This window comes from Monodelphis domestica, chromosome 1, assembly GCF_027887165.1.
Source record: "Monodelphis domestica isolate mMonDom1 chromosome 1, mMonDom1.pri, whole genome shotgun sequence".
Classification (NCBI taxonomy): domain Eukaryota; kingdom Metazoa; phylum Chordata; class Mammalia; order Didelphimorphia; family Didelphidae; genus Monodelphis; species Monodelphis domestica.
In genome coordinates, this window is record NC_077227.1 from 618,690,173 (window position 1) to 618,715,780 (window position 25,608).

Genomic DNA, 25,608 nt, shown 5'->3' on the forward strand with positions numbered 1-25,608 from the left:
TTTTGAAAAAATACTGTGTCTTTCTCATGGACTTGTGAATGTATAAATGTACCTAATGATATGTTTATGCATTCCTCACCATCTCCTTATATTCTTCCTTTTCTATATCTCTTTCCTTCTTTTATTCCTTTATGGAAACACTTATTAACTGCCTAGCATATGCAAAGCACTATTGGATGCTGGATAAGGTAGAAAGCTTAGAAGGAAGTGAAAATTATTTTGTTTGCAGTTTTACTTTTGGCAAAATATGAAATGCTAGCACATATTGGAAGTTGTAATCTTGGGATACTAATCTTGTTTTTATCTTTGAAGAAAATAATGTGGGAAAACTTAAAAGACCTGGTTCAGCAGTTTTAAAGTTTTATAACCAGGAAAATATTCCATTTTAAGCTTAAGTACAAAATACCTAAGGTTTCAGGAAAGTTGTAGGGAAAATTAGGAATTTGATGAGAATAAAGTAATTGATTATTTTTTTAAATTAAGTGCAAGTTTCCTGTTTAAAAGAAAAATAATTTCCTCTCTTCTTTATTTTAAGAACATAATGTTTTTACTTCATTTGCAAGTCAATAAAAATTTGCTCCAGGCAAAAGTAGGGACTATGCAGCAAGTCTATGAATTCATACAAACCCCACAATCCATGTGGTTGCTAACTTCAAAGTTTAAAGAGGACCTAATAAAAATTAAAGGCAACAGACTTAATGATAATACTTAATAGTAGTAGATAACAATTATACTGAGCTATGTACTTTCAAAGCATTTTTATAATCATTAATTAGTTAATCCTCATAACATTCCAGTGAGGAACACCAGTATTATTATTCCCATTTTGGAGATGAGGAAACTGAGATAGCCAGTACTTAATTGATTTGCCTAAGGCCACACAGTGAGTCAGTTTCAGAATAAGTAACAATATTCAAGCACTGGTGTTCAGAATGTAGTTTTGGCTTTGCAGTGATTATGAAAAGATCCTTAGCATCATACAAAATCCATTTGCACATCTATATGCTTGAAAATATTGATAATAGCCCCAACTACATTTACAAAGTATACTATTTAGCCCTATTTCCATTCCTCACTATAACACTTCATATATCACTGGACTAAAAGATTATAAGAATCTGTCCTAGGGAAAAAAATCAAATACTCAACAATTCCTCCTACTATCACCACACACACACACACACACACACACACACACACACACACACACACAGAAAGAGAGAGAGAGAGAGAGAGAGAGAGAGAGAGAGAGAGAAAGGAAGAGCTGAGTAAATGTCAATAAAGTTACCAGACATATATCCAGGTTTTCATTAAGTTAAATAATACTTAATTCTATTTTAAAAAATGAAGTACTAGTGCTTATTGGCATTGCTGCATTAAATTATGTTCTCGTCCCTATCAAGGAAGCAAGACAAACTTTTATAGCTTAGCAGTACCCTGTAGCAAAATAGCATCTATGTATATCTACCACATTTTTACATTTTCAAAAAATAACATCCTTATATTGGGAAGTATATATATATATATATATATATATATATATATATATATATATATATATATATATATATATATACTCAGAAAATTTCTTCCCACTTTAAAAAGTTAACTTAATAGGTCTCCATCTTACAGATCACAGAGTGGGGCAGGCAGAGAACCAAAGAAGGTAAACAAAAAATCAATCCCTTTATTCGCTGCAGGCAGATGGGAAAGCATCAGAACCTATGAATTCCGAAGGGAAGAAAAGAAGTTTAATGGGCAAGCTGACTAGACCTTGGCATTCATTATTTCTACTGTTGTTTTTTTTTAACCTTCAAAATCCATCTAAAACATACTGAGGGCATAGCATCCTATATAAACCCTGACATGATAGATTTTGAAAATATTGCCCATGGACAAAGGATGAGGATTAAGAAGAAAAAAAATTACAAAAATGCATGATTTCCATAGCATTTTTTACTTAGATATTGATCAACCTGGGATTTCTATTAAGAAAGGAAAAAATAAAACAAAGAAACAAAAAGGAACAAACAAAAAACTGGGATTCTCACAGAAGTGATGGCAATGGCTATTTATTCTATTTAAGTCTAACCATAAAGTCAGGAAGACTTTCAAAACTTGCCTTGGATACACTGTGGCTGGGTGATTATGGATAAGTCACTAGACCTTTCAGGGCCAGCAACAATGGAAGTCTATAAATTACAGATTAAGTTAGAATATCTGCTTTAGTGACCCCTTACCAATCAAATGAAAAGTATGGACCCAGTCCCCCACAACTTTTAGAAAAAAGATAATGAAAAGAGAATAGCCTCTAAAGGAAAAAGATTGAGTTTCACTCCTTTTACTTACTGACTTTGGTATATTCACAAAACCTCTTTGAAACCTCCTTCAAATTGTGAAATAATTTCTAAATTGGCTAGAGCCAAGGAAATAGATGAGATTTTCTCATGATTCCTCCCAAATGTAAGATCTAGAATTCTATGAATCTTGCAATTCATACAATTTAGCAATTGCCAGAATCAATAATACAACTTATCCCTTTCACCTTTATTATTTTGTGAAACTATACTGGTAATAAAAGATAAATGTTTATGCGATTTATTTTAGAATAAAAGTTGGAATGTCAGGAAGGGGATAGAATTTAAAGTGGGGAAATGGTCAAATGATCACTGTTCTGCTATTATTAAAAAAAACCCTAAAATATTGTAACATTTTTTAAGCAGGAGGTGATGGGATTGAGGAAGGATTTAATAGCTAGTTATATAAGTAGAAACAAAATGAATATGTAAAAATCAAATGCAACTGTATAGTTTCAACATAGGTACTTTAAATACACACTAAAAAGGAATTAATTCATGTAATAAATATAAATCAATACAGTAAATAGAATGGCTGGCCTGGAGGTGGGAAGACCTGAATTCAAATCTGACCTCAGATATTATTAGCTGTGGGTCCCTGAGCAAGTCACTTTGCTCTATTTATCTCAGTTTCCTTGTCTATAAAATGATGTAGGAAAGAAAATGGCACAATACTCCAGTATCTTTCTCAGGATAGAGTTATCAAGAGTTGGACATCACTAAAGAACTGCACAAGTAATAAGAATGAATCAGTCTTATGTATTTTTTTGCTATTTAAATATTTAGATGAGACTTCCAAATTAAGATGGCCCAAGAGTAGAAGCAAGGTTTTTCCTCTCCTCTCCACCAGTCGAGATAGGGTGCTCCACAAGGACGAAACCTAGATCAAATGACTGAAGGGGCTCCACAGTAGTGCATAGAATGGAATGTAGACAGAGTTTTGGGCATTTCCATGCTAAAAAGGGGTCAAAAATTACTCCCACAAAAACACAAGCTCATCATCCCTCTCCAAATACAGCTATGGCACCAGAGTTAGAGTGAGCTTGGGGAAAATATAGGTTCTTGGGGGGCTGGCTGAGGACATCATAGACTTACCCCTAAGAGCAGAGAGACTTGGGATCCTAGGAGGTTGAGAAACACAGAACTTGGGTGCAGAGATAGAGAGGGGCAACCCACAGTAGATGTTGTGGAGACTGAAAAAAAAAGCCTCAGGGTAAAAAACACTCCCTGGCTCAATACACAGAGAGCCTGCCTTCCTCATTCATACTTCTGGTTGGGAAGGGAAGGAAAACTCAACAAAGCAATGGCCAACAACACCCAAGAGCTACAATCTATAACTACCAAAAATTTTTTTTAAAAAAAGCCTTTGGATGGATAGTTTCTACTTAGAGACATAGCAGAATACAGAGGAAACCTCAGAGGATGACAAACAAGAGAATACATTCAAACGTTCAAAAAAAGAAAAAGAAAATTGGTCACACAAAAATCAGGTAGGAATTTGAGAAACAAGTTAAAAAGATAGGAGAAACTTGGCAAGAAAAGTGGGAAATAGTTTAAAGAGAAAATAACAGTATAAAAGAAAGAATCTCTACCTTGGAAAAAGAAGCCCAGAAATAAAATGAAATAATAAGCAAATTTCAGACCAGAAATGACCTGCTGGAAGCCATGAAAAGCAGGATAGAACAAACCCAAAAGGAAAATAAAAAAATCATAGCTGAATACCAGGCTTTAAAGACCAGATTTGGGCAATTAGAAGCTAATGATCTCAAAAGACAGCAGGGATTAATAAAGCAAAGTCAAAAGACTGACAAAATAGAAGGAAATATGAAATATGTCACTGAGAAAATGACAGACTGGAAAACTGATCTAGAAGAGACAATTTGAGAATCATTGGTCTACCTGAAAAACCAGGAATAAACAGAAACATTGACATCATACTACAAGAAATTATTCAAGAAAACTGGCCTGATGTTCTTCAACAAGAGGGCAAAATAGACATTGAATGAACCATAGATCACCCTCTACACTAAATCCTCAAAAGACAGTACCCAGGAATATAACTGCCAATTTCAAGAGCTTTCAAGCTAAGGAGAAAATATTACAAGTAGCCAGAAAGAGACAATTCAGATATCAAGGAGCACCAATCGGGAGTACACAGGAACTGGCAGCCTCCACACGAAAGGACCACAAGGCTAGGAATATGATATTCAGAAAGGTAAGAGAATTGGGTCTAAAATCAAGGATCACCTATCAATCAAAACTGACCATATACTTCTAGGGAAAAGTATGGGCATTCAACAAAATAGAAGATTTCCAAATATTTGTAAAGAGCAGAAGTAAATGGAAAATTTGATATCAAAATACAAAAATCAAGAGAAATATGAAGTTAAATAAGAAAGAGAAGGAGAAAATTAATTTTAATTTTTAAGGACTTCAAAAAGGTCAAATTGGTTATATTCTCATATGGAAAAAATGTTATTTATAAACCTAAAATATTGTATTCACTATTATGGTACTTAGAAAAATTATTCATACATGGAGGTTGGGGTACTAAGTAGCTTAAGAAAATATGAAAAAAAGGAAAGGAGGGAATAGAAGATGGTACCAAGAGAAACTTGAAGGAATATGAAAAAAATAGAAAATCTACAAAAAACAAAGAGGCATACTGGAGGGGGAGAGGAAGGAGAGGAAGTGAGTGCTAATAGGTAATACTCAAATCTTACTCTGAGTAGAATCCATTCTGAGAGGGAATAGCACCTAGATCCATTGCGGTATTAAATTCTATCTTATCCTTCAGGGAAGTTGAGGGGGGAAAAAACAAGTGGTGGAGAATACAAAAAGGGAGGGAAAGATATGTGGAAGGGAGTTTAGTAAACCCTAAAAACTAAGAGGGGAATAAAAAGTGAGGAGGAAGAAAGGGAAGTAAAATAAGGGTGGTTGTTAGGGGAACTGATTAAAAGTAAACCACTGGTGTAAAAGGAAATAGAGAAAGAAGAAAGGGCAGAACTAAGAGAGGATATCAAAATGTTGGGGAAACACAGGTGGTAATCATAACTCTGAATGTGAATGGGATGAACTCAGGCATAAAATGGAAGCAAAAAGCAGAGTGGACAAGAAACCAAAATCCCCCTATGTGTTGTCTACAAGAAACACACATGAGGCAGGTAGACACACACAAGGTAAAGGTAATAGCCTGGAGCAAAATCTATTGGGCATCAACTGAGTAAAAAATGCAGGCATCTCAATCATGATATTTGACAAAGTCAAAGTAAAAATAGATCTGATTAAAAGAGATAGGGAAGGTAATTACATTCTGATAAAAGGCAGTATAGACAATGAGGAAATATCAGTACTCAACATGTATGCACCAAATAACATAGCATCCAAATTTCTGAAGGAGAAATTAGTGAAGCTTAAGGAGGAAAAAGATAGTAAAACTATACTAGTGGGAGACCTGAACCTTCCTCTATCAGATCTAGATAAATCAAAACAAAACATTAAAAATGAAAGAGTTAAGAGACGTGAATGAAATCTTAGAAAAATTAGAATTAATAGATATATAGAGAAAAATAAATACAGACAAAAAGGAATGCACATTTTTTAGCAGCACATGGCACATTCACAAAGTTTGACCATGTACTAGGGCATAAAAACATGCAAAAAAGTGCAAAAGAGCAGAAATAATAAATGCAACATTTTCAGATCATAATGAAATAAAAATAATAATTTGTATGGGTACATGGAGAGGCAAATCAAAAATTAATTGGAAATTAAATAATATGATTCTCCAAAATCGATTAAAGAACAAGTCTAGAAATAATTAATAAATTCATTTAAGAGAATGACAATGATGAGACATTCTATCAAATCTATTGGATAAAAACTCAATTAAAAGTCCTAAAAATTAAATGAAAAATTAATAAAATTGAAAGTGAAAGTTATGTAAAAATTAAAATTATATTTTAATAATAAAATTATTTTATTTAAAAAGGTTTATTAAATGATTATTAAGAATCAAGGAATAAGAGGATACAAAATAAAGACCATGTGTCCATGGCTGGTTAGCAATTTTCAAAATCCTCAGTCACCACCATCACCCTTGGCTGCATACCATAAGAAGAGGTGGGACTCTCCATATCCTCACATTATATCCTTTGTCTACAGGAAGTCTGTAAGACCAGGAAGTCAGTTGGGTCCTGGGAAATGTAGTTCCTTTTTTAGGGTAACAGACTTTCAATTATGCATTCCCCCTTGAGACCTGTAGTCTAGTCTCTCCAGTGGGTCTTGTAAACATACCAACTTTGAAATTATAATAATTTGAGGGTAAGTGAAAAAAAGAATAAAACCAATGATTGCTAGGTACATTGACAAAAAGCCAGTTAGGGGCCAGTGCCCTTCAGCATGAGAATATACATACAAATCAAATGCCTTCAATCACACACAGTTCAAATCACCAAATCCCAAAGTTAACTCTGGATCTTCTGGTGTAGCATGTGGTCTGTATAGGCATCTTCATGGTGCCTTCTCCAAATAGTTCACTTTTTGGATTTGGAGAGGTATCATGTTTCTTACCCTAAAATTACTCTCAAAAAATTTAAACCTTGCATTTTAGAATAAAAATAATTAATTATACATACCCCCCTGAAGAGGGTGATTGAAATACACTGGGATCATTTAGGGATGCATAACTGAATTTTGAGGTATATGAATCAATTGGCAATCAAAATAAAAATATAAAAAAATTCAAATGAAGAGAAAAGATAATTTCTGGATGAAATACAGACTATCAAAGTCTTATGTGTAAAAATTTTAAGTAAAGGAAAATAAGCCTATAATAGGCCTGATAATAGGAAGTGGCATTCCCTGGTGTGATTTTATTTTTACTCTCAGGGATAAGGGATCCAGAACAGTCAGTTGTTAGGTACTTCCATAGAAAGTATTTTTTATAAGGGGTATAGTTCAAGGTGTTCTGCAAGAATTTCAACTTCAAGTCTCACACTAGGTTCAAGTCCTTTCATATTAGTTTAGAAGTTCATCAATCCTACCTGCATTGGTTTGGACTTTTTTGACCTTGTGCTCAATTGACACTATGCAAGTAGCTTTGTGCTTTTTTGGCACTGCGCAATGGGTCTTTTTGTATTCCCTTCTCCTGAAATCAGAGAAAACCATTAAGCAAAATCCCATGGTTTTTTAAGCAATCAGTGGCATCGTTTTTATAGTCTAAAGGTTTTTGGGTGTGCATTGACATTATGGCAAATATATTTTAAACTTATATTACTGCAAAATCAAAAAAGCTAAAGAAAATCTCAATACTGGTGACATGTGCTTCAAATATAAAAAGGAGGGAAAAAATAAAAAAAACTGAAATAGTATATTGCACATGCAAAAAATAATAAAAGAGTTTTAGGAATAACAAATACATAGCTTACAAACATTGACACACTGTGTCAGTTAAGGAAAGGTGGAATACAAAGGTTTCTTGTCAAAAATAAGATCAATTTTCTATTCAAACCTGGCCATAATCCACTGTGAGTGCAAGCAAATGATTTTCACAAAGAAACAGATTTTTATAAAGAACAGTAGTACAGCATGTAGTACACATTCAAAAAGTATCAAAATCCCAAAGTTATAATACCCATTTAATGACAATAGCAAACAAACCCACTATCATATTTTCTATTAGTCTACTGTATGACATTTAAAGCTAATGGATACTTGTCACAAGTATTCAGGTGTAGCAATGTTTCAACCATGGCTGAAATATTTTTTTTTAAAAATTACTGCCATCATTACAAAAATGTGGCAGAGGGGTCTAGGAAAAAAAAAAAAACAAACCTCTATACTGTTTATGTTGAGTCTAAAAATATCACCAAGAGTTTAGAGATCATTCTGGTAAAATAATAAAGTGAGATGAGGAGTTACAAATGAGAGATGCTCCCTCTTGGAACCATCCAGGATACCATGCCCTGGGATCAACTTCCCAGCTCCTTTTGTATGGGAATGTCATGTCCTATCCATTCACATTTTTACAAATGTGGGAGGTGGGGATTATAATTGTACTTCATTTCAGCTACTAAAATGAACCTTACCTCTTGTTACAAATAACTCACAAGCCAGGCAAAATAATCAGTCAGAGTTGAGAAAAAAATTCCTAAAATTATGTTTGAAGACCTCTTAAAATCAATTTGAGATATTTAGCTCATTAAATTTTGCAAAGGTTCTTACACAATTTTATCCAGTTTTTGATAAAGTCCATCCATCCTCTATGTGACAATTACAAAGCCAAAATGGAAGAAAAAGCTGTTTTTATATGGGCTTATTAAATAAATATTTGTTTGTTATAGTTATAGGGGAAAGGTAACCTAATATATCAGTAGTTAAAACACAGTAGATAAAACTTATTCAGAGTAACAGAATACTATTGAATACATTAATATATGAACTTAAAACACAAAATTAAAACTTAAACAAAACAATCAGCAAAATACAATAAGATACAGAGACTTTTATAAAACATTGGAGTCTGAATTTTTTTTTTAAATTTCACCTCTAGACTCTTTAAAGTTCCTTCTTCTATCCATTCAGATTCCTATTATCAGAGCTCTTGGGTCTCCCATTGTGAGGGACAACATGAATTTTAGGAATCACAAACTGGTCAGGCCCAAATTGCAAAGAGTCACAGGGAGTTGAATTTCTCCCCTGAATCTCAGGCAAGATAAATAAAAGGATCAGTGCACTCATGAATGGTAGAAACTGTTTGAAATAAGGAAGGTACTGCTCTTTCATAGAGCACACCATGCTTGTAATCAACTTCCTGTTTGTAAAAGTAACTTCTTTCTCCCTGTCCCCCCTCTGGTAAAACATTAGTTTCCCCAAAGTAAGTTAGGAGGCTAATCATTGCCTAACAAAAAAGACACCCTTGTTTTTTTGTTTTGTTTTTGTTTTTTCCATCTGCCCTGAGGAGTGGCTCTAAGGACTCCTAGCTTCTTGGTGGCAGCAAACAGCAACAGAGGTCAGGGTCAAGGTCCAGTTGGAGGCCGATTTAGAAGACAGAGCAAGTGAAATCAGGAGCAGTAATAGGAGTGGCAGCAATGAGGAACTGAGGAACATGGACTCAAGAAATGGGCAAGAGAAGAGGCTGATCTCTTCTTTTGAGCTGCCAGGTTAAAAATAGCCTGGCCAGTAGGGAGAGAAAGCAACTGGGCAAAAAGTAGTAAAAGTAAAAGGCAGCAGCTTCAAAGAGATTTTGAGTTCTCTCAGAGTTTCCAAGGGTGGGTAGGTGGGGTGGGCAAAAAGCTTTGGCGGGATAAACTTGGCTTAAAAATTTATCTAAGATATCTTTTAAAAAATTGAGAGTTTTTCTCATCCCTTCTACTTGCCAACTGTAAAAATTAAATTTATATCTCAATAATAAAAATATATTTTAGAAGGTTTATTAAATGATCATTAGTAATCAAGGAAGAAAAGAATACAAAATAAATACCATGTGCCTATGACTAGTTAGCCATTTTCAAAATCCCTATTCATCACCATCACTGCTGGCTGCGTGTCAAAGGAAGAGGCAGGACTTTACCTGTCCTCACATTATATCCTCTGACTACAGGAAGTACGTAATGACAGGAAATCATTGGGGTCCTGGAAAATATAGTTCTTTTTTTAGGGTAACAGATTTTCAGTTATACACTATTGAATTAATACATAAGACTAGAAGCTAGTACTTTGAAAAAACAAATAAAATAGACAAAGTACTGGTTAATATAATAAAAAAAGGAAAGAAGAAAACCAAATTAATAGTATCAAAGATGAAAAGGGAGACCTCACCTCTAATGAAGAGGAAATTAAGACAATCATTAAAAAACTATTTTGCCCAAATATATGTCAATAAATATATCAATCTAGGTGGCATGGATGAATATTTACAAAAATATAAATTCACTAATTTCACAGATAAATAGAATACTTAAATAATCTCATTTCAGAAAATGAAATTGAACAAGTCATCAAAGAATTCCCTAGGAAAACATCCCAAGATGGATTCACAAGAGAATTCTATCAAACATTTAAAGAACAACTAATCCCAATATTATATTATATGTCAAAATAAGAAAAGAAGTAATTCTACCAAATTCCTTTTATTACACACATATGATACTGATTCCAAAGCCAGGCAGATTAAACACAGTGAAAGAAACCTATAGATCAATCTCCTTAATGAACATAAATGCAAATAATCTTAAATAGAATACTAGCAAAAAGACACCATGAAATGATCATGAGGATTATTCATTATGATCAGGTGGGATTTATACCAGAAATGCAAGAATGGTTCAATATTAGGAAAAACATCCACATAATTGACTATGTTAACAAGCAAACCAAAAAAAATCACATGATTATCTCAATAGATGCAGAAAAAGCCTTTGACAAAATACAACACTATTGACAACACTAGAAAGTATAGGAAGAGAAGAACCTTTCCTAATGATAATAAACAGTACATATTTAAAACCATCAGCAAGCATCATCTGCAATGGGGTTAAATTAGAAGCATTACCAATAAGATCAGGAATGAAACAAGGATGTCCATGTCACCACTATTTTTTAACATGGTACTAGAAACACTAGTAGTAGCAATTAGAAAAGAAAAAATAATTGAAGGTGTTAAAATAGGCAATGAGGAAACCAAGCTATCACTCTTTGCAGATGACATGATGGTCTACTTAAAGAATCCTAGAGATTCCACCAAAAAGCTAATTGAAATAATCAACAACTTTAGCAAAGTTGCAGGATACAAAATAAACCCACATAAATCATCAGCATTTCTACATATTTCCAACACATCCTGGCACCAAGAGTTAGAAAGAGAAATTCCATTTAATATCACCTTAGACAATATAAAATACTTAAGAATATATTTGCCAAGACAAACACAGGAATTATATGAACACAACTACAAAACACTTTTCATACAATTAAAATTAGATCCAAATAATTGGAAAAACATTAATTACTTATGGGTAGAATGAGATAATATAATAAAAAATGACAATACTACACAAATTAATTTACTTATTCAGTGCCATACCTATCAAACTACCAAGAAACTTTTTTACTGAATTAGAAAAAAAAAAACTACAATAAAATTCATTTGGAAGAACAAAAGATCAAGAATATCAAGGGAAATAAAGAAAAGAAATGTCAAGGAGGGCATTGTAGCGGTTCCAGATCTTAAACTGTACTATGAAGCAATGATCATCAAAACAATATCATACTGGTTAACAGACAGAAGGGAGGATCAGTAGAATAGACTTGATGTTAATGACCTCAGCAAGACAGTGTATAATAAACCCATAGGACCAAGCTTTTGGGACAAAAATCCACTATTGGACAAAAACTGTTGGGAAAATTGGAAAACAGTATGGGAAAGACTAGGTATAGATCAACATCTCACACACTACATCAAGATAAGTTCAGAAAGTGTGAATGGCTTGAATACAAAGAAGGAAACTATAAGTAAATTAGGTGAGCACAGAATCATATTCCTGTCATATCTTTGGTAAATGAAAGATTTCATGACCAAGCAAGAGTTTGAAAAAATTACAAAATGTAAAAAAAATAATTTGACTACATCAAATTAAAAAGGTTGTGTACAAATAAACCCATTGCCATAAAAATTAGAAGAGAAGCAACAAATTGGGGGAAAAATCTTCAACAAGAACAATGACTTGTATTTTTCATAGAATCAGATCCATACTAAATTTATCAACTATAGAATAGAGATTGCTTAAAAAGAGAAAAGAATAGAGGCTCATCACTGATATAATGGAAATCATGAATTACCCTGTTGGGCCATCTTTCTAAGATACTTTATGTAAGTACTACCTAACAAAGAAGCAATGGTTCAACATTTGGACACATATACACACACACAAACAAATCTTTTAGAAGAATCACTGAATTTAGAAGTTAAAAGTAAGGAAAGGAATTGTCAAGTAAACAAACCTTCACCACTAATCCCAGATATTGCAGAGATATGAGAGACATCAAACAAAATGCAGACCTGATCATGTGACTAGAATCTTTCAAAAGATGTTTATTTGACATCTGGTGATAACTATTTTGCAATCATAACCAGATAAACTTAAAGTTGATGTTTCTGAGTTAGCAAAGCAATAAAATAATTATCTTTGTATATCAATTATCTTTTTTTCAAGGTTTTAGAATAGAATAAAGATCATATATCGTTTTGAGAACCCAGTGAAGTGGACTAGTAGAAAATGAGCAGTACTTTTACATTGTAACATTTTTGAAAACAGACTGTCTTAAAGTTGTTTTTATTAGATGAAATGGAAAAAAAAGTTATTTCCGAATGAGGAAATAAAAGATGCAGTTAATCTTCTCTATTTTTTAATAGGGGGAGAATAAAGGATAGCATTTCTAACAAACCTCACCTACACAGCTACTTGAGAGACAATGTTTATATTTTTCTTAGATTCAGACTTTCTTCCACAGTTAAGAGGTTTTAAGTTGTACTTCAGTTTCCATTCCCTTTAAATCCCTCAAAATCTTAGAATCATCATATTATCAGCCATGTGGGCATTACTTATAAGTTGAGTGATTCCAGAGGCTGTGAAGGCTTTTTTTTTTAACAAAAATAATACCTCACACATGTGCTAGCTGACCCCTGAAATACTTCTAAAAGCATATAGAATTCATGTACACATAGAGATTAGCCTCAAAATTCATATTGAAAAGTTCATAATAAAATGTAAATGGCAGATATAAGTGTATCTTCTGAGGAGATTTTTATAAGAAAACCTCAAGGAAACGGACATGACTGTGTACATCCCTAGAAGCTTTAAGGGATGTTGAAGAATGTTTGGGGAGGGAATAATAGAGATGGAAAGTATAGAAAAGAAAAACTGACCATTAGAAGATAAACCAAATATTTCACCATTTTATAATATTAGCAATGGTAAAGGTATCACTTTTTATGATGTTCAGTGATTTCAGCTGTGTTTAACTTTTCATGTCCTCATTTGGGATTTTATTGGTAGAGATACTTGACTGGTTTGCCATTTCCTTCTGTAGCTAATTTTACAAATTAAAAACTAAGTCAAATAGGATTAATTGACCTATCTAGGGACACACAGAAAGTAAGTATCTGAGGCCAGATTTGAACCCAGGGAGATAAGCCTTTCTGATTCAAAGCCCAGAACTCTATCCACTTAGTTACCTAGTTGCCCTACAATTTTTATATCAGAATAATATGATATAGTGTGACAAATGAAAATCCAAAGATAGATATATTATTATTTTTTGTACATGGCCACCTCAAAATATTTTGAAGAACAAATATTTAATTGTGATTTTCTTGAGATTCACAAACCACTATTAATTTTTTGTCTTAAAGACTTCATCATACTTATTTATTCAGTATTCTATCAGTGATATAACTCTCTACCTGAAAGTGGATTTCATATCCAAATGTATGTACATATATACCTATCTCTACACATAGTATATATAGGTAATGTGTGTTTGAGTATGTGTATAGATATAAATGATCTTCACAAGTTAGAATTGTACTACATCTGTAGATGAGAATGGAAATTTACTATTTATGTGGTATTAAGCAAGCCATTAATTCTTAGTTTCCTTATTTCTAAAATAAGGAGTATGCATAGATAATTCCCATGATTTTTCTTATATTTAAGATTCTATAACTTTGTGATAGCAGATAAAGAAATAAATATCACATAGTGGATAGAGTACTCCTTACCTTCAAGAAGACCTTAATTCAAATCCCACCTCTGACATTTACTAGCTCTGGGACCATGAAAAAATCACCTCAGAAAACTTCATATGACTTCTCCATTAATTTATAGATGGGTTATAATCTGCCTTTTTCAAGCTGATATCATAGATACTCTGTGTCTTCCTATAAGATTTACTGTATGAAAATGGTCAGTAAGTAGAATAAAAACTCAAGTACTACAAGAAATGTAAAATCTTTTCCATCATGATTTAACCAATAAATATTTATTAGTCTATTATCTATAAACCACTGTTATATAAGGAGGATTCAAAGAATTATGAAAATCAATTCCTGCCTTTAAAAAGTTAACTCAAATAAAATGAGATGTAAGCATAGTATGGGGAGAAAAATATAAATTATATTTAATGGAATTTTGGTGCTAAGAAAATGTTGATGCTAATATATTGAAAAGTTTTTTGATCAGATGATGCCATTATATATATATATATGCATATATATATATTCAGAAAATAATATAATTTTGTTACAGTTGATTAAATGAAAATTTCCATTGTTTAACTATTGTATGACTGAGACTTTTATAACTTTATTAAGAAAATTATGATAACAAAATTGAATAGAAGAAAATCCAAGGTCATACTTGATTTTAATAAATCAACTTCACAACTACAAAATAGAGGAGGCATGACTAGATAGGAATTTGAGAAAATTGGGGTTTAGATGTTGAGCAAACTCAATATGATTTAACAGTGTGATATGGAAGCTAAAAAAGCAATACCATTTTTACAGTAAGAAAAATAACTGCATCTACTAAGATTCTGATCAGATTACATTTCTAATATGACTGAATCATAGACAATATTCTTAAGCAAGCTGAAAAAAGTTAGTGGTGAGCAACCAGAATAGTGAAGGATCTGGAATTCATGATTTCTGAACATCTTTTGAAGAAATTTGATATGCTTAATCTTAGGTACAGAAACTGAGGAAGGACATTATAATTTTTTTAATGTGAAGGATATTTCTTGGAATAGAGAATAGCCTTGTTAGGAAGCCCCAGAGGACATAATTAAGAACTTGTCATGAGAACTTTGGTTTCATGTAAGCAAAATCTTACTAGCAAACAGCTTTCCAAATTTAGCAGATATTTTTTGAAGTTCCCATTAAAGATCTTTATGAAATGGTTGAATTTTTACTTGTTGAATAAGTTTTGTATGAGATTCTCCCATTAGACTGAACAAGATCTCCTTTGACATTCTTCTAATAAACTCTGATATTTTTTAATAGTAGTACCCTACTACAAAGGGATGGGGTATAAACGTAATTGAAATTTGTAATGACTTCTTTGTTTTATTGTTGTCTTTTGTTTTTATATTAGCCATTTCTAAATAGAGTACCACAAATATTGAAACATCTTTCAGAATGATGAAAAGAGATGAAATGATTACCATTGACAAAATCTGAAACATTCTTCCCTTATGTTCTCTTAATGGTTTTAGGGAGGGAGAGATATTTCACTATCTGGTTTCTAAGGCTACTATTGATTTTTCTGTCATTCAGTAGTATCTATATTTTACCTCTGCTTTCTTTTCCAATTTTAAAAAAGTTTATTGATGTATTTGTTTTTGATACATCAATCATTTACTAACCACTTTAATTTGTCTAGCTAGGATTTTTTTCTAAAATAATTTCCTTCTTTGACCAGGTAACTACTAATATATTGATAAATTAGACAGATTCTATACATTCAGTTCAATCAATTAAACAATAAAGTTCTTCCTTTGTTGTATCAATGATGTTATAATGCTATTGTTATTCACAAACCAAAACTGCTCCTCAGGAAATTTACATTCTACTTGGCCTCCCTGGGAAAAAATGTACAAAGATATGCACATAGGAACTTCTCTCCTTTTATATACATGTAAATGCTTTCCTGTCATATTAGCCATTCTGATATGTGTAGCCTTGATTTCTTCAAAAAACTGCCTATTTATATTCTTTAACCATTTATCATTTGGGAAATGATTTGTATTTTTTAAAATTTGATTCAGGTCTTTTTATATTTGGGAAATACAGAAATTATCAGAGATACTTGCTGCATTTTTTTACCAGCTTATTCCTTTCCCACTAATCTTGGCTGCATTGGTTTTCTTTATGCAAAACCTTTTTAGTTTAATGTAATCAGTGTTATCCATTTTATATCTTACAATGCTTTCTCTCTCTTTTTTAGTCATAAATTCTTCCCTCATCCATATATGTGATTGGTAGAATTTTCTATTCTCTTTTAATTTGCTGCTGGTAATACCCTTTATTTCTAAATCATGCATCCATTTTGACCTTATCTTAGTATAGGTTGTGAGATGTTGGTCTGCACATGATTTCTTCCAGAAATCTTTTCAGTTTTCCCAGATATTTTTGTCAAATAGTGATTTTTTGCACAATACCTTGGCTCTTTGGGTTTATCAAATGCAAAATAAGTATGGTCATTTGTTGCTATGTATTGTGTAGCTAATTGATACCATTGATCTACCACATTATTTCTTAGCTAATACCAGATTGTTTAGATGACTGCTGTTTTGTAATTCACTTTGAGACCTGGTATTCCTTTTTTGTCCCCTCATTTATATGTTTATTCCCAAAAGAATAAAGCTATACATAGCAGCAGCTTTTATAATGGGGTAGAGGCAAGGGAAGAAAGTCAATTGAAGTACTTTTTTTAAAGGCCATTATCCAGTAGTGAAGAAGAATGAGTCAATTAGAATAACAGTCTATAGAAATATTTGAACAAAACTGATTTAGGAATATAAATGAGTTCAATGAGTTTTTCATTAAGATACAAAAGTCACTTCAGAATAGAATAAAAAAATAAGTTCATATAAGCCTATTTTCCATAATAGGACCAAGTAACTGGTCTACAGTGGTGCTTTTCTGTTAACTGTCTGGTTATTTTGTAGGCTGGCATCACAGGAAACACAGTCTCTTGAAGTTACAATCAAAGGGCTCCATAATCATCTGGCATTATTTTGATGTTATACCTGTGGTTGGAAATGTACATGATGGGAACTCCAGGGATCTTCCGGATTCTTCACTTAAGGTCTTGATCAACTGCAGCCACAATATAACATTTATGCTGAGTGACTCTCTGGAGTAAGCAATCATCTGCATATGTTCCTTTGTGTGAGCATGGCAAACATTCAAATCATGGGTCCTTGGAAATCCTCAGGGCTACTTGGTATTTCTGTCCCAATTTTTCAGTTTCAGCCATTACATAGTCAGTTATGCAAGGAATGCATTTGGCATACAGACAATCCATCATTGATTGCACTAAGTCCAACTTGGCTTTGATGGAGAAGTTGATAAAGTTGGTATCAACCAGAATGTAATAAGTAGGTCCCAACTGTGTGTTATATTGGAAGAATAAACAGGATAGGTGCTGGGGGACTTCTCTTTCTTTGAAGGTCTTGAGATCTTTCTTCTCTTTCTTTTTTGGTTTTAATCGATCTTTTTCTTATAATCTCTCATCTTGTAAACTAAGCATTCACTTCATGGTTGTATATTTCCTCACTTTCTTTTATTTCCCCATGTTAAGAGATTCCTTCCCACTTGGAGCCGAGACCTGGTATTCCTAAGACACCTTCTTTCACTTTTTTCTATTGACTTCCTTCATCTTTTCTTTTTTCAGTTTAATTCTAATATTTTCCTTTGTTCTGTAAAATAATTCTGGGGCAATTTGGGTGGTATAGTACTGAATAAATAGATTAATTTAGGTAGGCTTTTATTTTATTATATTGTCTTAGCCAACATATGAGCAATTAATATTTTTTTCAGTTGTTTAGATCTGACATTATTTGTGAAAAGTGTTTTGTAATTGTGTTCATATAATTCCTGGGTATGACTTAGCAAGTAGACACCTAAGTATTTTATATTATCTAAAGTTAATTTAAATGGAATTTCTCTTTCTATCTCTTGTTGCTGGGCTTTGGGTAGACTTCATGTGGGGATTAACTATTACCATGATTTGTAGTCAGATGACAATTTAAGGAAACTATAGTGTATATGTGTGTCTCTGTGTGTGTTTGTGCATGTGTTTGTGGGCCTGGAAGAGTAACATAATTTCCTAAACACACTTCTGGTTACTTTCTTCTTATTAAGTTCTAGAATCAGCTTCATTTACATTACATATCCAAAATGCATACTGTGGTAGATTAACTTTTAAGATTTTCCTTTCAACTACATATAATAAATTGATATTCTTCATCCACTTGGATTTAATTGTTTGGATGGTTCAGATTTTTTTGTCTGAGATGATTTCTTACTCTTTTTTGTTGGTATTTCTTGCATTGAGAAGACATTGTATTATCACAGGACTGATACAATCAGTGCTACATTATTTTTTCATAGATATTTGCACTAAATTTGGTTAAAATGCAATCTCATTTTGTGTAGATGTCTGCTGTTCAGTGTCCAATATTTTCCAATGATTTTTTTATCAATTAAGTTTAACACATTAAGGGTATATTTGTGTCACTCCAAAATTATATTTGTAACATTATAAATGTAACATTAGAGAAATTATCACACATCTCACTGGCAGATATAGTAATAATGAAAAAATTGAAATATTGCAAGAATTACCAAAATGTTAGAAACACAAAATGAGCATATGTTATTCCAAAAATGGTGATATAGACTTGTTCAAAACAGGGTTGTCACAAACCTTCAATTCTTAAAATAATGCAATATCTGCATAGTACAACAAAGCACAGCTCAATAAAACAAACATGCCTGTATATATTGTCTTTATTTGGAGAATCTTATAAAAATCATCATGGAACTTTTCTCCTATTTCATATTTATGTTTATGTGGAGTTATATAAAAATGTATAAACAATTTTTAAAAATATCAAAATAAACAAATGTTTGATAAAGATCTCTTGCATTTCCAAAGAAACCCAAATACCAAGTTGAAAGTTTCTAGCTCTTCTTGAGGAAAATCTAAGTAATCAAAACCTTCATGATAGTTTTAAGATTATAAATGATGCTCTTGTTCATTGACATAATATGGCTGATGGGAGACTACAAATGTGTATTATGCCAGCTTATGACAGTTAAGAAATCCTTGGCAGTAAAAAAGTGCAGCAAGGTGGGCAATAAGTAAAGCACATTTTGAGAGTTATGTGTAGTACATGGAATACATTCTCTATTTTACAAATTGAACAACATAAATTAGTATTGTTTTAATTTCTAAAAATACCTTGTAGAGATAAAAAGGATCTTGCATTTATGACCTATTACTGAGAATTAAATGCTTGATAAATGAAGACTATGATAATTTTTGCTTAACTTATTTATTCTTAGTGATTACACATCTGATTTGATAATTTATACCTAGAAGCTCTATAAACAACACACACAATACTGAACTAATATAGCCCAGGCCTCTGAATGCTAGTTTGGTGAAACTATGTAAGAAAAAATCACCATTCTAGTACTTTTCATAAGTACTACTCTTGCCTTTTAGAAAAAGTGGCAGTTTATATTTTCAGTGATAAAGGAATACTTGAATAATCTGCTAAGTTTAAATCATGCCTATTATGAAAATCACTAATTTATGGAAAAAAGAAAATATAAGAAACTAAATGTCTTTAGTTATATACACATACATCTGTGTTTGTGTGTATACACATACATACATATATGTGATATTTCAGCCATAATTTAATCAGTAGTCTTGATTACTCAAAGGCATACCAAGGTAAAAATCAAACTGAAATCACAAATGGCATACTCTTAACACACAGAGGTAATATATCCCTTTTAAATAGTCAAAGTTGAAAGTTTCCCATGTTTCTTCACTTTCAGATAAAACTCTTTTATTTACATGTTCTAATTCTATACTGAGTGAAAATTATAGTCTGACAGATCATTGCTAGTCCTGAGTTTGTGTGTAAAAAATCTTCAGTACAGATGACTACAACTCATAGACCTGTGAAATTAACAATTATCTGACCTCGGAAAGAAGGTAAGGAAAATTCAGAGTAAAGGACTTCTAAAAAATTCCCAGGAAAATATTGCAAGAGAATGCTCTTCTTCTTCCATTCATATAAATATAAATTCATTCATGTAAAAAACTTAGGCTTTTAGGTGGGCATGGGTATTTTAAATACTGGGTAAAAGCATTCCTTTGCCTTTATTCCTTATTTTTGGGGGGCAAAACTCATTTTTATAGCAACTGTTATGAAATTTGAGTAATGAAATATATGGAAGAAAAAAATATTTGGTTAAAAAAAGGCTTAAACCATGCTGGTCTGAATAAAATATGTTACAAAAGCTCTAGAGCTTTTAAAAGAGCAACAACAGATAAAACCAATGCAACCAATATTAGAGGGGAAACAAAACACATCTATGGACTCATAATGAAAAATATCATCCAGCATGATAGAAGGAACTGATGGAGTCCTAATGCAGATTGAAGCATACCATTTTTTACTTATTTCCTTCATGAGTTTTACAACTTCTTTCAAAACATTATGAAAGTGGAAATATGGACTGCACGAAAGAACATGAATAATCCACATCATATTACATTTCATCTACAGGAGGAGAAAGGAGATAGAGGGAGTGAGAAAACATGGTTTGATAAATGTCTGAAAATAATTATTAAAAATTATATCTATTTGCAATCTAGAAAAAATACCTAAAATTTCTTTTAAAAAGATGACTGAAACATTATATGAAAACATAATTTGACTGAAATAAAATATTTGAATAAAATATAGGACAGATGTAGAGCATTTAATCATAAATTAGGTGTATTTCCTTTTTAGCATTCTCAGAATTATTTATAAATTCATGCCAACATTATTTTCTACCTGAGAAATATATTCATGTGTAGGATAAAGAAAAAGCCTACAAAAGCTTTGAAGAAAATCAAGAGAAGTTGCATTATTTAATAGTAATGAAGACTTTACAGTGATAAATATTTTATTTTTCAGGGAAAATAAATATTATTATATATGTATATTTGCATGTAGAAATGAAGTAAAATTCTCCATGAGGTATTAGGAAGTAATTTAATCTCATCCATTTATATCAGACCTAGTAGAAAGACCTCTTGGTTGAGGTAAAATATGTTTTAGAAATTTTGTGTATTAATTTGATTTTTATTAAAAAAATAAAGATCAAATTTTAAATTCCCTAAACTTTCCACTGAAAGAAAAACCATAGTAAAATTTTTTTTCTAATTCAAATAATCACCCCCAACCAATTTTCCTTCCCCTTTCCCATTTCCACCTTCTGTTTTTATGTCTCAGTATAATGAATATTTGAGACATGCTCAGAACACATAAGATTGAGCAACCCACATTATAGATGTTAGAGACCTGCTTTTGGGAGACAAGAAAATCAGCGCATATGCCCACATTCTGCATTGGCAATTCTGGTTGGAAAAAAAAACAAAACATTTTCCCCCCACTGGCTTCACAGTCAAACTATCTTTCTTTAAAACTATCAAGATGAATAGAGATTGCCTTTTGTCATACACTGATTTATATATATATGTTTATATATATATACATATATATATTTCCAATTACATGTAAAAACAATTTTACCTTTTTAAAAAATTAAATTTCAAATTCCTACATTTATTTTTAAAGATAAAGGAATATTTTACTTTAATCAGGTGACATCATGCAATAAGCAGGATGGTTCAGATAGCAAAATCATTTTCTCTTAGGACAAATGACCCCCTAAAATGTGAATGTGGTTTTGTTCCTTTTTTCTATGTATTTTTCAATTCTATGTACAAGGTGGGTAGTTTATGAATTTAGGACTCAAGCTTAGGGATCCAAGAGTCTAGTTATGATAGAGGACTGTTACAGTCAGAAAAAAAGAAGGAAAGAAGGAAGAAAAGAAGGAAGGAAGGAAGGAAGGAAGGATGGAAGGAAGGAAGGAAGGAAGGAAGGAAGGAAGGAAGGAAGGAACGAAGGAAGGAAGGAACAAAGGAAGGAACGAAGGAAGGAAGAGAGCAACAGGAGAGAAAGGACGAGAGGGAGAGGAGGAGGGAGGGAAAGGAAAGGAGAAAGGGAGAGAAGAAAAATAAGGAGAGGAATGAAGAAAGGAAGAATTTATTAAACAGGCACTATGCTAAGTGCTAGGAATACCAATAAAAGCAAAAAAGACAGTTTTTGCCCTCCGAGAGTTTGCATTCTAATAGAGACAGACAACTCACAAAAAGAAGCTGAAAAATTAGGGGATAGAAATAAGTACATAATAGTTAGGAGACAAATGAACAATATCTGACCAGGACCTCCTTCACAAAATGCCAAGTCTCAGATGGGACATACCAGTGGAAGAAAGAAGGGAGAAATAGTATAGCAAAGGGATATTCTAGAGTGAGAAGACTGTGGATATGGTTCAATTTTCTAGACAAGGATGTTTCAGGTTCCAGAGGAAGTTCTGAGATGACAGAGCAATTAAGACATTGTTAAAATGTTGGAAGTGTATTTGGAAGGGGAACAGTGGCACAGAGGTCCAGGATGTTAGCCTAATAGTGCTTTGGAATTAAGACCAATGCTATGTAGAAACTCAGTTCAGCTGATGAAATGATGAAGGATGAATTATTCTTCCAAGATTTGGGAGGAAATGTTTGCATGCTTTTTTTTTTTTTTGCTATATATTTGAGGTAAATATTCCTTTGGAAAACCTGACCTGATGTTGTGGTTAAAAATGGAAAAGGCACACTTGATGGTGATGTAAGGGAACAAAAACTTATCAGAGATGAAAAACTCCCCAACCTTCTCAGATTACTGGAGAATCATGGGTTATGTTAAATGCAACAGACCAGGATCTCTTAGAGTAGGGACAGAAAAAATCTGGTTGTACTTGGGGATTCAAAATCCATGTCACATTAGGTTTGTTTAAGTTATTTACACAGTCTAATTAATATTAAGCATTTACATATTCACATCTTCTGCCTGATGAATGGTCAATATAAGAGAACAATCAAACAAATTTTAGACCAATTTTGAGAAATAAAAATAATTTAGGGAAGCTCTTTCTCTAGTTTCCATTAGAAAAGAGACAATTCTTGAATTTTTGTCACTTTGCTTATCTTATTAAAGTATCATACAAATGAAATAAAAGTTTCATTTGTTCCATGTAAGCAAAGGAGCTTAATTTTGATTCCTACCCAGAAATTCTATTCTGAGATTACCTTCTGAGATTCCGAGGTGGTTTATATATCTTCATAAACTTAATTTCTTTTTATGTTTTATTTCCTATTAGAATGTAAACTCCTTGAGGAAAGGAATTGTGTTTTTTTCCCCTTTCTTTTTAGCTACAGCTCTTAGCTCAGTGCCTGACACACAATAAATACTCACAAAATCATCAGGTTTTAGAATAAGCCTTATTGTCCAACTTATACCCAAGCAAGAACCTTCCTTGCAACTAACCCAACAAGAGAGCATCAAAGTTTTATCTGAAGGTTACTAATGAAAGGAAACTTATGACCTCTCAAGAAAGCTATCACAGTTGGACAGTTCTAATTGTCAGGGCATCTTATGCGCTATCAAACCCAATTCTCTTTCTTTGTAACTTCTATTTATTGCTCCCAATTTTGCCCTGTAGGGAAAAAAAGCCCAACAGAAGTAGTTATTTTCCATGATAGTCCTTCAAACACTTAAAGATGATCTCCAACCTTGTCTCTGTACTTCCTTCAATTGATATTAAAATAGCCCAAAGTCAGTTCCCCTCTCTACCAATGGATTCATTACTAGGCCATTACCCTAGAAAAACATGTTATTGGTCATAAGGCAGGTAAGGAATTCTGGTCCTTTCAACACCACATTCTTTCTCTTAAAAATCAAAGCATGTACATGGCAGTGAGTTAATTATGCCATCTTTCTAAATAAGGCTCTATGCATTCGGTATTTTTTTTGTAAAGCCAAGAATAATAGCATGAATTGGCAAACTATATCCTGAGGAAAAAGTCTAACCAATTACCTTTTTCTTGATAGTGCATGAACTATGATTTTCTTTTTTACATTCTAAAATAAAATGCTTTTTTAATATTAGATTTGTCCCATGGGCTATATTTGGCTGACCAACCACTAGTCTAGAATATTGATTTCCAAATTCAAGTCCTGGATCAACAGAGTTTATATAGATGGTACATATGAATACACTTAGAAAAAAATTCTTCCCCAATTTCTTGGCTAAATGCAGATCAGTTAAAAAGTTTAAGGTGATGTGGACAGGGAATGGGGGTTAGACAAGAAGAAAAAGTAATTCTCAGTTCATCCACCTACCCACCTACCCATGCTAGTGATGCCCAACAATAGTAGTGATGCAGCTTTCTGCCTACAGCATCATCCCAAATCAAACTGCTTTCTGATCCTCCATCTTCCTATTTAGGATCTCATGGATAGAACAAAGAGGATTATGATTAGATTACACATTTACCTCATTTATATGGCTCTGATTTGCAAAGATAAAAAGATGTACACCTTTGGACTGAAGCAAGAAAATGTTATAAATTAATAATCTATAATATCAATACTTGGAGTATGATCTGATAAGAGTGTTTTCTAACACCCTTTAAAAAACAACCTCCATTAAGTAAGAAGGCTTTTCATGGGCTAAGATCTTTTGACTACTGCTCAATCCTTTGTTCTTTTGTGGTTTCCCTGCTCATCTTTCCCCATAATCTTCTTGTTTCTCTTCCCTAAGGTCCCTCTTACCTTAGCTTAGAAATGACTCTAACATGAAAATATGCACCCAGTGTGCCCAAGGACAGAAACAATTCCTAAATCACTTCCAATTAATTAATTCTTTTCCATTCACACTCTACTGGGATATATGTTCAAGTCCAGCAACCGACTGCTGTGATCTAAGGAGATAAAGAAACAGACCAGTGGGATACTGAAACCTGAGGTCATCCAGGCTCCTGGCAGACAAAAAAACCAGGATGCCTTTCAGGTAAATATTGAAGCACTTCTAGAAAAAAACAACATAATTTTAGCTAGACAAAACTAATTCTGCCAGAGTGGCAGCTTGGAGTCACTTGCATAAGTAAATCAGAGGAAATAAAAAGATTATGAAGTGAAATTATTGACACTGACATTAGAACAATTATCCTCAAACTAAAGGGAGTAAAGGAGGTTTTGAGGAAAGACAGTTATGGGGAGGACATGAAGACTTAAAAATTCTGCAAATTGTTCTGTGCTTTTTAGAACAATGAAACTGTATGTGAAAATAGAAGGCATCTTCTTTAAACAGTTTCTACTCCCCTACTCTGATTTCTAAAGTTTATCATATCAGTAATAATAAATTCTATATCTTGCCAATACATATGTGGTAAAATTAAGTGTTTGTCATTACTAATATCCCTTCACTTAGATTTAGCAAGCACTTAGTAAATTACTTCTCAGTTAATTTATTTTTAAAGTCACAAATGAAGCATGGAAATTCTTT

The 25,608-nt window shown here is 32.5% G+C and overlaps 1 protein-coding gene and 1 pseudogene across 1 annotated transcript in view; both read right to left on the minus strand.

Annotated features, from left to right (window-relative positions):
* The window catches only part of MACROD2 (mono-ADP ribosylhydrolase 2), a 2,426,984-nt gene that overhangs the window by 1,767,665 nt on the left and 633,711 nt on the right, over positions 1 to 25,608 (minus strand). The window lies entirely within an intron of this gene.
* On the minus strand, positions 14,819 to 17,716 carry LOC130458360 (rRNA-processing protein FCF1 homolog; annotated as a pseudogene).